A 15,506-nucleotide genomic window follows, 5' to 3' on the forward strand; every position below is an offset into this window, starting at 1 on the left:
TTTTTACTGTTTTTAAACTACATAAGGCGCTTGTGCATTAATAGTTAATAGGATATTAATTCATAAACTATATTTTTATTAATGATTTGAAGTGCATTTTAACAAATAATTATATTTTTGAGTATAAATAAAAATGATATATAATTTAAAGTGTTGATATTACTAGATGAATCTTACATATAACTTCTATGTCTTTTTGAAAAATTGACAGTAATTGTTGAGCATGAAATATATAATTAATTCTAAATAAAAGTTATTATGATCATTATCAGCAAATCAGTATCGTAAATAAACACATACAAGAATAGAACGTAACATTTCGCTTTGTATACCTGAATTATTCTTATAATTCCACATTTATTCATAAGGATATAGAGTATAACGATTATAGTGTATATATATATATCAGACTTTTACAATAGAATAGTTGTCTAATCAATGAGCATCAATCCTTAAACTGAGACTTTGAACACCTTTACTGAATACTTGTTTTAGTCTCTCTTTCCCATCAGTCATAAATTGGCATAAGGCTATGGATTCTTTTTTGTATTTATGAAAAATTATAAGCCATGGAGATGCACTAGAGTAAGAGAATAAATGTATACCTCGTTAAGGTGATATTTAATACCATAGTCTAAGAAATGGATAGAGTGTAGAGTAGATGATATTATTAAACGTAAATCTTATTTTAATATTTAAAGCTATAATGATGAAATACTTAGGAAATCAACCCGATGCAACAATTTTACTGGAAAATAATCCCATAGGTACATTTATAACATCAATCTGTGGTTTGTAATTGAAATTTGGCATAATATTATGATTTAAGTTATTAGCCTATTTTAAAAACTCTTTTATTTTAGGAACGATAGGATATTTCTCTTATAGAATATCTGTTTAAAAAAAAGTTTTTTACTTTTACGGTAACTACTATATAATATTATATATTTAGAGCACACCACTCAAGATTTACTAATGTTATTTAATCATTTAATATTTATTGTAATAAATATAAAATTGGGAGTTAGATCTTGGTCAATATTTATGAGACAACCTTTTCTATTAAATTTTTTAAATGTTATAAAATAACGTTAAATAATGAATTTCTCTTTATTTATTTTATTATATTAGTCAAATATCTGAGTAGGACGAATAAGTAAAAAATTTAATTATATACTCTAATACTTAAAACGACTAAACATCAGTATATTAATATTTTTATATGTGAACAATTAATTTAGTTAAATGAAACTGTAGTAGATCAGTTATTAAGTTATTATAAAGAAAATAGTCTTAATATTTTCTTATTAGTAACATAAGTCTAAAATTACAACAAATTTATAAATGTACTTAATCAATTTTGTATTTACGTACATCCATCTTACGGCTCACTTAAAATATATATTATTTGTAAAATATAGTCAATTTTTAAATATTTTAAAATTTAAAAAATTTAATTTTGATCGTTTTCTAAAAAAATCAGTCCACAGAAAAAAAATAATTCTATAACCTTAGTAAAAAAATTCAAAATTGTACATCTAAATTCCCAAAACAATGATATCTATAGATCATGCAATAAAAAACTATTGAAATATAAGTTATTTCAATCAATCACGGCGCATTATCATCAAGACTCATTTTCCTGAATTTTCTCGTAAGTTTGAACTCTACTCTTTGCAATGAGTCAACAAAGTATTAACATACAAGTCAACTCCGCAGACTCTGAGTTAAAAAAATCAGAACATACCTTTATTATGCAACCAAAACAATGAGGAAAGCAATCACCTGCAATCATGATAGATATTAGAGAACAAACGTTTCGTTACAGCCAAATCGAATGAGCGATTCTGTGATTGCTGCTTAAATGCGCTTGAAAAGAACAATTCTTTTGTCGATATTGTCTAAGTTTTGAAATATTGGCTATATTAATCTAAAACCCTGAGGTTGTGACAGAAATTCGCTTTTGCTATTTGAAAAAAGAAACAAATCATTAGATAGGTGGATAAAAAGACATGAGATAAATTTTGAGGAGCTTTTGCGCACGCACACTGTTTTATATTATTCTATGTTCTCCTTTAATTCTTCCGCTGTTTTGTTTTTAAATCGTGGACGTTGATAATCTCTAAAAATTCAATTATAAAATTATAAAAACTAAAGAAACCAAGAAAAACATCTTTTATGATTTTTTTTACGCGAAAGGCTATGCCACTAATAAATTTCAATATTGGAAAGTGCAAAGGAAGATTGAGAAAACATCTAGTTAATAATATTTTGGAAAACAAAGTAAAAGGTTTTCATAGTCATACAGAAACAGAAAATGATATAAAAAAAGCTGTGCTCGCCGATGAATTTAAAGACATGGCCAAAAAACACATCGTACGCAAATAGTAAAATTATCTCTTATCGTTACAAAAGAAGAAAATATTAATAATCTATCCTTCATAACGAAAAGAAAAATTTACAAAAATATATAAAATATCCGCTATAGAAATTTAATTTTAATTAAAGATAAAAAAATTTAATCAAAAGGGGTGTTTCATCTTTAAGAAATTAAAATTTTTGTTTGCACGATTCAGGATCAAATGCTCTTAATCGTTTTATTATTTTCACAACTGATTTAAATCTGACACATCTAAAAAATTTAAAAATGCGGATTGCAAATGGTACATTTAAAGTACCGCCAAGAGAATTAAGTCAATTGTATATAATACATGGTAAAGTTTTTGGAAAACATGTCTCATAACTTTATATTTTAATGAAAATTCAATCCAAAAATTTATATTCAACTATGCTATCAATTCTAAATGAAAAAGTGGTTTTTTTTAAAGTACCTAGTTGCTGACTTTGAAATAAAAAGTTATATTGCTATACAAATTTTTAAAAAGAAACACCTATCTACTTTTGTATATTTTACTTTGAGAAGTATATTTGGCGTAAGATTCAAAAGGAAGGGTGTTCCCAAATTATTGCCAAGATGTTGATTTTAGGCTATTAATTAAATGTTTCCATTCACTGACTTTGATTCTTCAGATAATGTCAGAAAAGAATTTCCTTAATTAAAAATAGCTGACAAAAATGGGAAAAAGTCCGTTTATATAACTTAATAAACTATTTTAAAAAAACTTCCTGAATTCTACTAAATATCCCATTGAGTTTTGGAATGCTTACACTCTTGTCATTAATGATATAGATTTGACGTCAAATTTTGCAGAATCATTTCATTCTCACTTGCTTATTGCATTTGACCTATGTCATTCTGGTTTAATGACTTATATTGTTAAATTGAAAGATATACAGACTAACAATGAACAAGAGATTCATCATCAAATGTGTAATCCAAATACTATATCAACCGATAAAAACAAATTAAAAATGGAAAAAGTAAAAAATATATGTATAAACTATGATTTATATTTCGTTGAGCCATTTCAAAGGTATATAGCGTTAGAATGAATAAATCATCGTAGATTTTTTCCAAAACGTCATAAAATATTTCAGTATTGATAAATATGAGCTAATTTAAAAATACATGTAATATTATTGTTATTTTTTACGATTTTATATTTTTTGGTGCGCGTGCTAAAATACGCCTGTTGCTAAACCCCTGAAGCTGTGACAGGCGGTCCGTTTAGCTATTTGAAAAAACGGAACAAATAATTAGATATGTGGATAAATATTACATAATGAATCTTTAAGAACTTATAAAATCATGCCCACGCAAGCGCGATGCCTGTAAAACAAAAACGGTTTCTTGAAGTATATCTAGTTAATTTCTATCTTTGTAATTTTTAATGATCATTTAAACACTATTAAGTCTAATATGACTTTTTACATCATATTTATCCAGATATGAATTTAATGTTATAATATGTACTTTATTTTGAATATATGAAGTTTGCTTTAATTAAAATTGGACGCACAATTACAAAATATAAAAAATAATGAATCACGACATACAATAACTCTAATAAAGTGAATTCTTTTTTAAGTTGATTAATTTTCTGGTAATTGCTTGCATAAAATACACTGTCTCTTATTTTTTAAATTTTGACTCATTTTTTTGCTTGTTTCAAGCTTTTAACTAAATTTTGGAAGTTTTTCTTTTTCAGGACAGCACTGCATATAATTTTTACCATGCTTAACTAACCCTCGAGATTCTTAAAGCTTAATCATGAAGGTATCGATCCTAGAGCGTGATATATCAAATTTAGAATAGAAATGCCTGTGGCACAATTCTGCAGCGTTAGATATTGAATCCATATTCTTTTGTATTCCTTTATAGTCATTTTGTGTTTGTAATCATTAAAAAGATCATATATGATTCTTTTTCAAAATAGTTAAAAAGTTTTCCCAGAGGTTCTAATCAATAATAAAGCGTACAGATGGCGTAGAACTCATGACCCCAAGGTCATCAGTTTGATTCCTGGTGCCGCCCACTGTTTCCGGTCTATCGTATCTCTTAATCCGAAGTTAGTAGGAACACTATGGTAATTGCATGTTACTATAAAAAAATTATAGTACATGCTGGTAGTGGAAAGAAGCCTGATTGGAGGGCGACATCGAGTGCTGATGCACTAGGGTACGATAGTGAATTCCTGGCTCTGTTGAGGTGATTCCCATAGAGCTAATGCCCAATAGATGAATAGGGTAGGGGTGGTGCTCGCCTCAAAACGAGGATGTTAAGTTTGTTAATTTCCCACAATACCGCATAATAGTAAAGAATAAGTCGGAGCTGGTGTGTGATGTCATGTGGTTGGGATATGATTGAAAAACTTCGCTACGGTACCTACAGCGTTCAATGAAGCAAGTCTGACCAACTTGAACTTCACGGCCCAATAAGTTGCGCCAGGGGTTTAACCTCGTAACTAAAAAAAATCTTACCAATAATACCTTGGTTTTATTGTTTAACTTATGAAATTCTGATATTAAATTCTTTGCAAGTACAAACGCCAAAGATAAAAAACATAAATAGTAGGCGTTAGCTTGAACATGATAATTTCTGACCAAACCAACTTTCTGAATTATTTCCTATAAGCAATATCTAAAGTGAAACAAGCAGAAGTATACATCTGATCTTGGTGATTTAAAAAAAATAATGCTGCATATCCAAAGTCCATAATGATGCTAGATAGAAATTTAAAATGAAAGTTCTCTTTTAGTATGTTCATAAAATTTTCATAGTCGAACTTGGATTCGAAATTTTGCTCATTAAAAATATACACAAGAGGAATTATTTGACCATATAAAATATATAACTGCATATATCATTCCTCTAGCATTACCTTAAAAATACTATCTTCTATCTACACCTTATCTATTTAGATAGATAAGGTTTTTTGTATAATATGTTATTATTCTTAATGATGATTCAGTTCGAAAATGCTGCATGCAATAATTAGCAAAACGAACAATTAATAAACCAAATTCTCAAAGATATTTATTAAAAATTTTTTTATTTCTCTGGTGTACTGAATAGTTTGATAAGTTGTAGACTTGGTAACAATTGATAAGCCACTAATTTTCGTATTATTCAAAGCAGCTGAAGATTTTTATTTAGTTAAATGTCAATTATTGTATGGTTTTGGTAAAATGTTTTATTTTCTGTTGAAAAGCAATTTTTTGACTTCTTTATCTAAACTCACATCATCATGAATTTCTATTATTTTAACCTCGGGAATACATCATACAGTAGCTGCCATATATCTTCCTTAATAACCTCGCCGTGCGCATCTTTAAAGTTGTTTTTCAATGCTTTTGCGATGTTTGGTATAAAAATAATGATTAAAAAAGAATTTTTCTCTAAGTGCGAAATATCCCATAACTTATAGTATCATTAGAATCCTCACTCGCTTAAAAAAGCTGCGCTTATATCTCCATGCAAAATAAAAATAGCCTTCTTTTGAACAAAATGAACAAATAATTATATGGGTGCATGAAAATTACATAACCACTCTAACAAAACCTAAAAAAAAATTAAAAATGAGTTAAATTTGAATATATGCATTACTGAAATTCCATTACACAAGAATTACTTGTAAAAGTTCATTGGAGGGGAATTTGTTTCACTATTATTGAAAAAAGAAAGAAATGTATAAATTTATCTCGTGAGCTAGAAATCACGACGAGCGAGGCTCAATATCATGCTTTTTCTTGACAAAGTGGGATATGTCGTCGTGACGATACCAAAAAGAGGAAGATACTTGGAGTAGCAGTTTGAATACATCTTTGTAAGTGCTTCTAGAAACAGGAGCGTTTTAGTCGTCGCTGCTGTAAAAACATTAATTCCATGAGAAAGTAGTCACGGGTGAATGTTTCAAAATGTCTTAAAGAACTTTAAAAATGAATAAATTTCTAAAAATATTCATAGTACTACATATATCACAGATAATGCTAGACTATACCAATACAAAAAAACCTCCAAAGAATTACTAAAGAAAAATGTATCAATATACAATTCCACCATACCCAGCTTTTACCTGATGGAAAATGTGTTATCAGTATGGAAAAATATATTAGTTGAGAGAAAACGCCTTAACTAAAGATAGTCAATAATAATTTGCTCTGAATAATTCAGAGAATTATCATTTGCATGTCGTGATGCACTCCGTGGAAAATTTTTGGCGCCACCAGTAGATACTCAAGAGATTAAATTATTCTTGAGTAAAAGTTGTGTATTTTCATTGTTTTATGTAAAAATTATGTAGTTTCGTTGTTTTATTTATGGGGTTTTTGACGTCATCATGAGCATTATTGCAAATATACGAGTCTTATTAAAAATTGACGAATCTTAATACAAATTGACGAATATTGTCGCAAATAAACGAGTCTTATTACAAGTTGACGAGTTTTATTGCAAATTGACGATTTTCATTGGAAAACTAACGAATGCTGTTGATTAAACATATAATTTTTATTTGCAAAAATAAACAGTTTATATTTTCCTGATTTAATACATTTCATTTTAATTGAAGATAGATATAAAACAATTTCTCAACCATCACGTTTTAAAAATACAATTAAAATTTTCTTCAAAAATCTAGATTTTTATAAAATATTTTTTTAATCCATGATTAATGCATTATTATTTGTAAAAAGAAATTCAATTAATTTAGAAAACGTAATATATGTACTAATTTGAAATTACTACTCACATTAGAAAAGTTAAAGTTATCTGATTTCACAAATCGTGTAATATATGAAAATTTGATAACCATTATAATTTTAATAAATATGTAATAAATGTTATATAAAATACATCACTTAAAAAAGGAAGAAGAGAAAATAACTAAAATATAGGAGCTATTGGTGTCCTGAATTCATGTCCTAAAAAATTAATGACTACCGCAGACATAAAATATGATTACATTAATTTATAAAAAAGTAATTTAATATACTAATATGTATCTCACAAAAATGTAACTGAATACAGTAGGCGAGAAAATTCGTCAAATGATCGTTTGATCGTTTCTATGGTAATCAGTTTTTAAGTGTTTTTTATGTTTTATAGAGACATTGTTACACATTATAATATTTAATATATATATAAGATATGCTAATAATACATAATTATGAATTGAACAATAAAGTGAGGAATATACAAAACAAATATGAATTGATGATCGCAGATTATCGTTAGTGGTCGTCCATAACACTGAATAATGGCTGACGATATCGATGTTGAGGCTCTTTTAGAGGATTCATACAATAAAAAAGTACTGTATACTTTCGTTGATAATTTAATAACGATATTTAGAAGAACAGGAGTAGTAGATCTATTTCTCGTAGTCCGGAAAAATCGTCTCGTAAAAGGTTTTTTAATATCTATAAATTACATTTACATACCATGATAATAATAGTTATACATTGTTATTTAATATTTTTAATATAATGTTAACAAAATTAAATTTCTAAATATAAACTTATTTTAATGTGATTAATTAATTACTAGACACCGTTCTAGATCGTCTGATGAATCAAGGTATATATATATACACTATTTTTGTAAATATATTATAAAATCATCACGTCTTTTTATTAATATCATTAATATGATAGTGTAATAATTTTGTTCATATGATTTTTCACCAAATACTAACATATTACCGTGTATTTTGTGAATAATTGGAATTTCAATCTTTAAAAACTCAGCAGACCTATGGATGGTAACTATCTACGCATGTAAATTAGAATAATAGTGATTTTAGTTATATTACCTAGGAATGGTTTTTTTCAGAATAATAAAGTGGTCATACAAAAATAGTGGTGGTATAAAACTTTCAATGAATAATCTCTTATAGATATCTTATGAGTAATTTGTTTTTGTGACGTCTATCGAAACAGGACTATAATCTTATGCGTATTTATTGTTTTAGTGACATTAATTCACTTATATTTCATTAAATGTTGTAATGGAAATAAATCGAAATTTATAAATCTTTTGAGTTTTTTTATTCTAATTAGATTTTCAGAATAACTCGAGTCTTCAATAATAAGAATAATCACATTATTAATATTACGTGCTCATAATAAAAATAATAATAATAATAAATTTATAGAGTATTGAATACACTGATTTATAATATAACTAAAAAATGCATTCTACGAAATATAATTAAAAAATATATGATTATAACTAATTTATTTAAAAAATATATCACTTTTGAAAGTATATATTGACTTCACATATACTATAATACACCGATGAGTTTATTTCGATTAGATACATCGTAATTGTATACTAAATGTGTAAGTTATTTATAGTACTTTATTAAAATAGTTTAATAATTGACTCTATATAGGTATAATGCTGTAGCGAAATTTTACATTTCATACATTATTTTCCACCAAAGAACATATGAAACACCACAAAATATTCGATTTACAATTTTTTAGAATCTGTCATCTATTCACAAAGAATATTTGAGCAAGAAATTTATAAATAATATATATATTGTCATGATACTTTAGATAATGGATTAGACAAATAAATTGATATTTAGAACATTTGTTGTTTTAAAAAGTAAGGATACCATCAATTCATTGCTGTTATAATTTTTTAAAATAACTATTTTATTAGATATTTTTTTTATAAGTTATAAAATAATTATAAAGTTTTCTTGGAGTGGTATCAAAGTCATTGGTCTTGATATTTTGAAAAAATAGAGGTGTGAAATTTATTTTTTTACTTCGAAATGTCTATTTTTAAGAAATGAGATTATATCTTAATACTATTAAATAATCTTTTAAATGTTTATGTCATGTCATAAACCAAACCCAGTCATGATTTTGAGTTCATAAAATGATGACATAAATAGTAGTAATAATTCATTAGCATTTTTCGTTAGAAATCCTAATTAGCATAGAACGAGTGTCCAAATGAGTTTAGGGACTGCTCTTGTCTAATTCATGATCTCATAAGTGATTCAAATAACTTTTTTTACAGCAAAATGATAAGATGCTAACTATAGACGACAGTTAATTAGTTATTATAATTTATGAAAGTAAGTATATATATAACTGCTTTAATTTTCAATTAAAGTATCATTGCGAATGAAATTATTGCATTTTTTTTAGTTTAATTGAGTCTTAATGTCAAATAATGGTAAATTACATTTTCACCATAAAAAGTATTTTTTTCTTTTCTTATTTGACTGAATCGTTCAAAGTTAGAATTTTTTTAATAGTAGAGTTATTTGTTAACACTTAAATGTTTTTGAATATTCTTTTTGTTATACACGTTCTGATATAGATCTGATTGTATAGGTTTTATTTCTTCTAATAGTAATAATATCATGTTCACTGTTTTTGCATTTTTTAAATGCAATCTATTAGTTAGACCTTAAATTATTTTACGGTTTTTGTTTATAAAATCTTTTATTTGCTTATGTGAAGGTGTAAAATATTAATGGCTCCATGATACAATAAAAATTGCGTATTGAATTTGTTTATCTTTATTTGTTGAAATAATGATTTTTTACCATATACTCACTAGCGCTTTTTTGTGGAAAACTTAAATTTTTTGAAATCATAAAATTTTATGTACGTCAATAGTAACATTATTATTATTAGATTTTATGTATAATGACTAATTAATCTTAAAAATTATAATATAGTATTTAATAAGCAATTATTCAATGAATATGCTATAAAGTATCATTTCAAAATACGTTTATTACGTGGTCCACAATAAAACTTAATTAAAAAACTCTAGTTATTTTTATTCTTGACTCTTGTAAAATATGTCTCCAGGACTCATAATCTATCTCTAATCTTTTTACTTTTATTTAACTTTTTGTTTTAGAGTTTTGAAAAAATTAAGAAATAAACACATTATTTTACTAGTTAATTAAATTATAATATCTAATTTATAATCTTTACATAATATTCCATGTGTAATATCTAAAAATTAACTAAAAAATATTAGTCAGTTTTTCGTCACCATTATTTTAAATATATGCGATTTTTTGAAATTTTATAGATTCGGAAATAATCGTTTTATAAATAATTTTTCATTAAATCTTTTAACGATACAAATTTTTTCGTTTTTAAGACCTTTTCTTTTTGTCTATTATTTTATGTATTTCAAATAATCATTGAAGAAACTCTGTCATCGAATTAAGTACAATATTCTTTATAGACGTGATGATTTTTATATAACGTTTTTTTTATAAAATTGAATTATTTTTATTATTTAGGAGTCGCCACCACCGAAGAAGGTACTTTATTTAATTTCATATATAATAATTTTTATATTAGATCCCGTGATAAATACAGAGATCACCGACATCACAAAAGACGACATTCGTCCTCTGACGACAGAAAATCTCTTCGAAGATCCCGTGATTCAAGACATAGTGATAAATATGGTGGCCGTTGGACCAATATGTATGATTTTATACTTACTATATATTATTTTTAAATTACTATTAACTTTCTTTTTTATCCATTTTATTTTAGGGTTGATAAAGCCGAAATGGTACCACTTACTGATGCAGAAAGAGATGCTAGAACTATATTAATGATGCAACTTCAAAAATCAGTCTCAAACAGAGACATTGAGGAATTTTTTGCAGATGTCGGTAAAAATCCGAGATATTCGGATGATTGCTGACCGATCGTCAAGACGTTCCAAAGGTATTGCTTATGTTGAATTCCAGCACATTGAATCAGTATTACTTGCTATAAAAATGAGTGGCACTCGACTAAATGGCGGACCTATAATCATTCAAAATACTATGTCCGAAAAAAATCGGGCTGCACTCGAATTGTCGCAAATGTCTAAATCACATGGACTGACAAAACTTTTTGTTGGATCACTCAATTTGAATATAACAGAAAAAATGTTACGAGCCATTTTCGAACCATTCGGAACCATTGAAAGTGTGCAACTACAACATGATGAATCTGGTCGTTCCAAAGGTTATGGCAACATCGTATTCAAAGACACTGAAAGTGCCAAACAAGCGATTGAAAAAATGGATGGATTTGAATTAGTCGGTAAAAAAATCAAAGTTGGTCTTGTGTCCGATAGTAGTGATGTCTCAAAACAACCTACACTAAATGCGGACATTCTTGACGATGAAGAAACAGATAAAGGCGGAGTAGGATTAAATGCTACTTCGCGTGCAATGCTTATGCACAAGCTTGCAGCTTCTCGTGGCATGACTGACCTTATATCCAACGTTCCTCTCCCTCCTTCCACTACAACACCATCTCCTTCACCAAACCAAACACCTTTTATTGTACTTTCAAATATGTTTGATTCCGCTAAAGAAGGTTCTAAGCCCGAAGTTTTGAATGAAATTGAAAACGATGTCTATAAAGTGGTGTCTAAATTTGCACAAATTATACACACACATGTGGATAAAAACAGTAAAGATGTAACAATGACTTTAATATTTAATAATTTTAAGAAAATTTATTTTTAGGGCAATGTATATCTAAAACTTAAATCAACAAAAGAAGCTGCCGCGGTTGTTGATGACATGAATGGTCGCAAATATGCTGGTAGAGTTATCAAAGCTTTCAATATCAGTTCTGTTTCATATCATAATTTATTTCCAAATTCTATGTGAGGTAAACTTACAATTAACTGTATTGGGGGCAATTTTACGGCATTATGTGCTTTTTTGCATTATTGTTACTTCTTTTATGTTTGGTTCATTTTTTATTTCTTTTTCTGTCTGCTATATTTATTTTTGATTATTTATTTTAGATTTGTATCCGTTTATTTGATAGTCGCGTATTAAAGCAGGATATTTATATATATATTTTAATTTCACTTGGCAAAAATCTACTTTTTTAAGTCATTAATTCGGTGAATTAGCTAGTACAGTATTGACTTTGAGGTATAAGTTTACAAGAATTTTTGATCGAGTCGGTTTAAGCTAGTGATATAGTCAAACTATCCAAATTATTAAGATCTACGCCAACAAAGGTGGTATTATCCTCCTGAAGAAAATTAATTGTTAATGTGTATAAATTTTATTTTATGATGGTTCTCATTCAATTAATTATTCAATCAATCATTTTAGTTAGATTTATTTCAATCAATAAGTGGATTTTACTCTGATCACTGCCTATTTAAATTTCAAACACAATTAAAGATATTTAAACTTAATTATATTAATACTATTTTTATAAACCCGGATAATTGACTTATTTATGATTTCTTTAAGTCATTTGAATGTATTCAAGCGTCCTTCGAATAGAAGCTTCCACAGTTTTTTTTAGTTACAAGATTAAACTCTCGGCGCAGCTTCTTTGACTGTGAAGTTCTCTTTGGTCAGACTTGCTCCAATATAATCTGTTGTGCGCCGTAGCAGAGTTTATCATCGTAATCCGCTCACTAACACACTAGCTCTGACTTATTTTGCAGTAGTGTGGAAGTTTAACCTACTAAGCTTCCTCATCTTTGTGCCACTACCACTCTCAATTTATTGGATATTAATTCTTTCGGTATTACCTCAGTGAAGCCAAGAATTTACTCCAGTGCATCAGCAAATGATTTCATTCTCCCACTATAATCACGAACTCTAACTTCTTATAGAAGCGTAGGATTACCACGTGTTTCTGCTAAATTCGGATTGAGGGATGTTTATGTCGATAACAGTGGGCAGCACCTTAATTTCGAACCAATGACCACGAGGACAACAAACACTAATCTATACCAATGAGTCATCTTTCCGCTCAAGAGCTGCCAGAGTGGGTACTAGATATATTGTCGAATTTAGTAGAAATTACTCCTCGTTATTTGTTTCTGCTCTAGAGGAATAATTTTTCAACAAATATTTTTCATCTGATTTAACCCTCTAACGCTTTTGGGGTAAAAGTTACCTCAAAACGATTTTGTATTTATCATATCTTATTTTTCCTTCTTTTAAATTGCTTCATATCATAGGTATCCTTATAAAAACGTAATTTTGTATAATTTAATACGATGAAGTTTTGAATATATAAAGTATCAAAATTTTTATTTAAAGATTATCTTTTAGCGTTTTTTAGTTTAAAATTAAGAATGTGTTATAATTAACTCACCAATGATGTTGCAATAAAATCTAACCACTCGTTTTATAGAAAATAAGTAATACATTGCGCATGTGCGGTAATTATATAATTTGAAATAAACGACTTCAGTGATGAGTCAAGCTTTTGTGGAAATGAATTCCAAGTCCAAATTACCAATGAAAGTGATGTACCTGATAAAGAGATAGATCTTTATGTAAATGATGATATTTTGAAAAGTAAAAATGGAATGATTATGAGTACATAAAAGCTAATTATACAGCATAAACTTGCGTTGAAAATATTATGAACTCATCTACTGGTTCCACTTATTATGCATTATCAAAAATAATATCTTTCTATGATTGCTTTTTGGCATTTTTAGCAAAATTATAGCTTATAAAAATATGTTTGGGAAACACCATTTCAAAGGTAATTTCCATTATATGGGCGATATCGAGTTTCCACGCTATTTAGTTTAGATCTTCTTGTGTTAATAGCTTCTCACAAGAATAGACAGAAAACCTCTATTAGAGGTTTTTAGCGTTAATGAAAGTAAAGAAATCTGCGACGGTTATTTTCACATCGTCGATTTAAACAAATTCGAAGGGGTATTCATTCATATTGATAATTTCAGAACAAAATTTTAGACGCAAGAACGAAGATAAATTTTTCTCTATCAGTGAGATATGGGATGAATGGATTGACATATTACTTGTATATTTTTCTAAAAATCGAGATGTTATGATAGCTATAGATGAACAACTGATATCATTTAAAAAGAGGAAGATGATCCCTCTAATTGAATATATGAATATGTGCCGATGAAGCCTGCTAAGTATCTAAGTATGGACTAAATTTATTTCTGTTGATAAACCTTATGGTCAACTATATTTAAAATGTAATGATGTATTTGGTAAAAATAACTTTGGGGCACTAAGAAAATGCCGACGAAAGCGTTGTTTTTTTTTACTATTTTTATATTATACCATTCTGGTAAATATAAAAAAGAAATAACTACTTGACTTCCACAAAAAAAACCATTGTACAGTAGCGCCTTTGTTTTCTATGACAAGTATATGATGGAATCATACGTGTGTAAAAAAGCTTACCCCATTGTCAACTGGTACTACCAATAACACTGTTAAAGATGAATCGTCAAAGTTCAAGCCTCAAGTAATAGTGCACTACAACTAAAGTTGTAGTGGATAAGGTCGATTGAATGTTGGCATTATTTTACACACACAGATTTACTAGATCATGGCATCTTATTGTGTTTTATAATATGATTGACCTATCTCAAATGAATTTGTTCTCATTTGTCAAAGATATATTTCAAAATGATAAAAAATCAAGAAGGTTTTTTAGAAGAAAAGTCAGAGAAAACTGTATTGCTAACTTTTAGATGGTAATTCAGCCAACATAGTTAAGAAGAGATCAGTGAAATGTGTAATTCCAAATGAAATATCAAAATTTAGCGAAAAGCCAACACGCTGCAATTTTTATGAAAGAAACAAAGATATGAAAGCATCAAAATGCTGTCAAATTATCTGAAGATTTACTGCTTAAATCACCTTTTGAAGATTTGTTATAAACAATACGTATAAAAATACTTATTGTTAATTTATATTTTTCTGTTAAAAAACGAAGATATTTTATTTAAAGCGATATCTTCTTGCGCGACTATGACCGATAAGCAATGGCAATGATATGTAACGAGAATGTGCATAAATAGGATTATTGCATACACTAAGTTGTATATATGTTTCACGATTCTTATAGTTCTACACGTTAAAATTCAGTAATATTTCTCATTAATGGCTTATTTATTTACATCTATTTATGCAATAAAAGTTGTAAATTTTATACTAAAAAAGTTAGTGGGTATCGTTTTTCTGATCTTTAGAGGGTTAAGAACGGCAAAAAAATTAACATTATAATGAAGACTCGATAATATCATTATGCTCTTTATGATGGTTTTTTTTTATAAAATATAAATATAA

The 15,506-nt window shown here is 27.5% G+C and overlaps 1 pseudogene; it reads left to right on the forward strand.

Annotated features, from left to right (window-relative positions):
• Positions 1 to 10,972: 10,972 nt before the first annotated feature.
• Positions 10,973 to 11,796, forward strand: LOC139225150 (RNA-binding protein 39 pseudogene; annotated as a pseudogene).
• The last annotated feature ends 3,710 nt before the right edge of the window (positions 11,797 to 15,506 follow it).

Source organism: Pempheris klunzingeri, unplaced genomic scaffold (genome assembly GCF_042242105.1).
Source record: "Pempheris klunzingeri isolate RE-2024b unplaced genomic scaffold, fPemKlu1.hap1 Scaffold_71, whole genome shotgun sequence".
Taxonomy (NCBI): Eukaryota; Metazoa; Chordata; class Actinopteri; order Acropomatiformes; family Pempheridae; genus Pempheris; species Pempheris klunzingeri.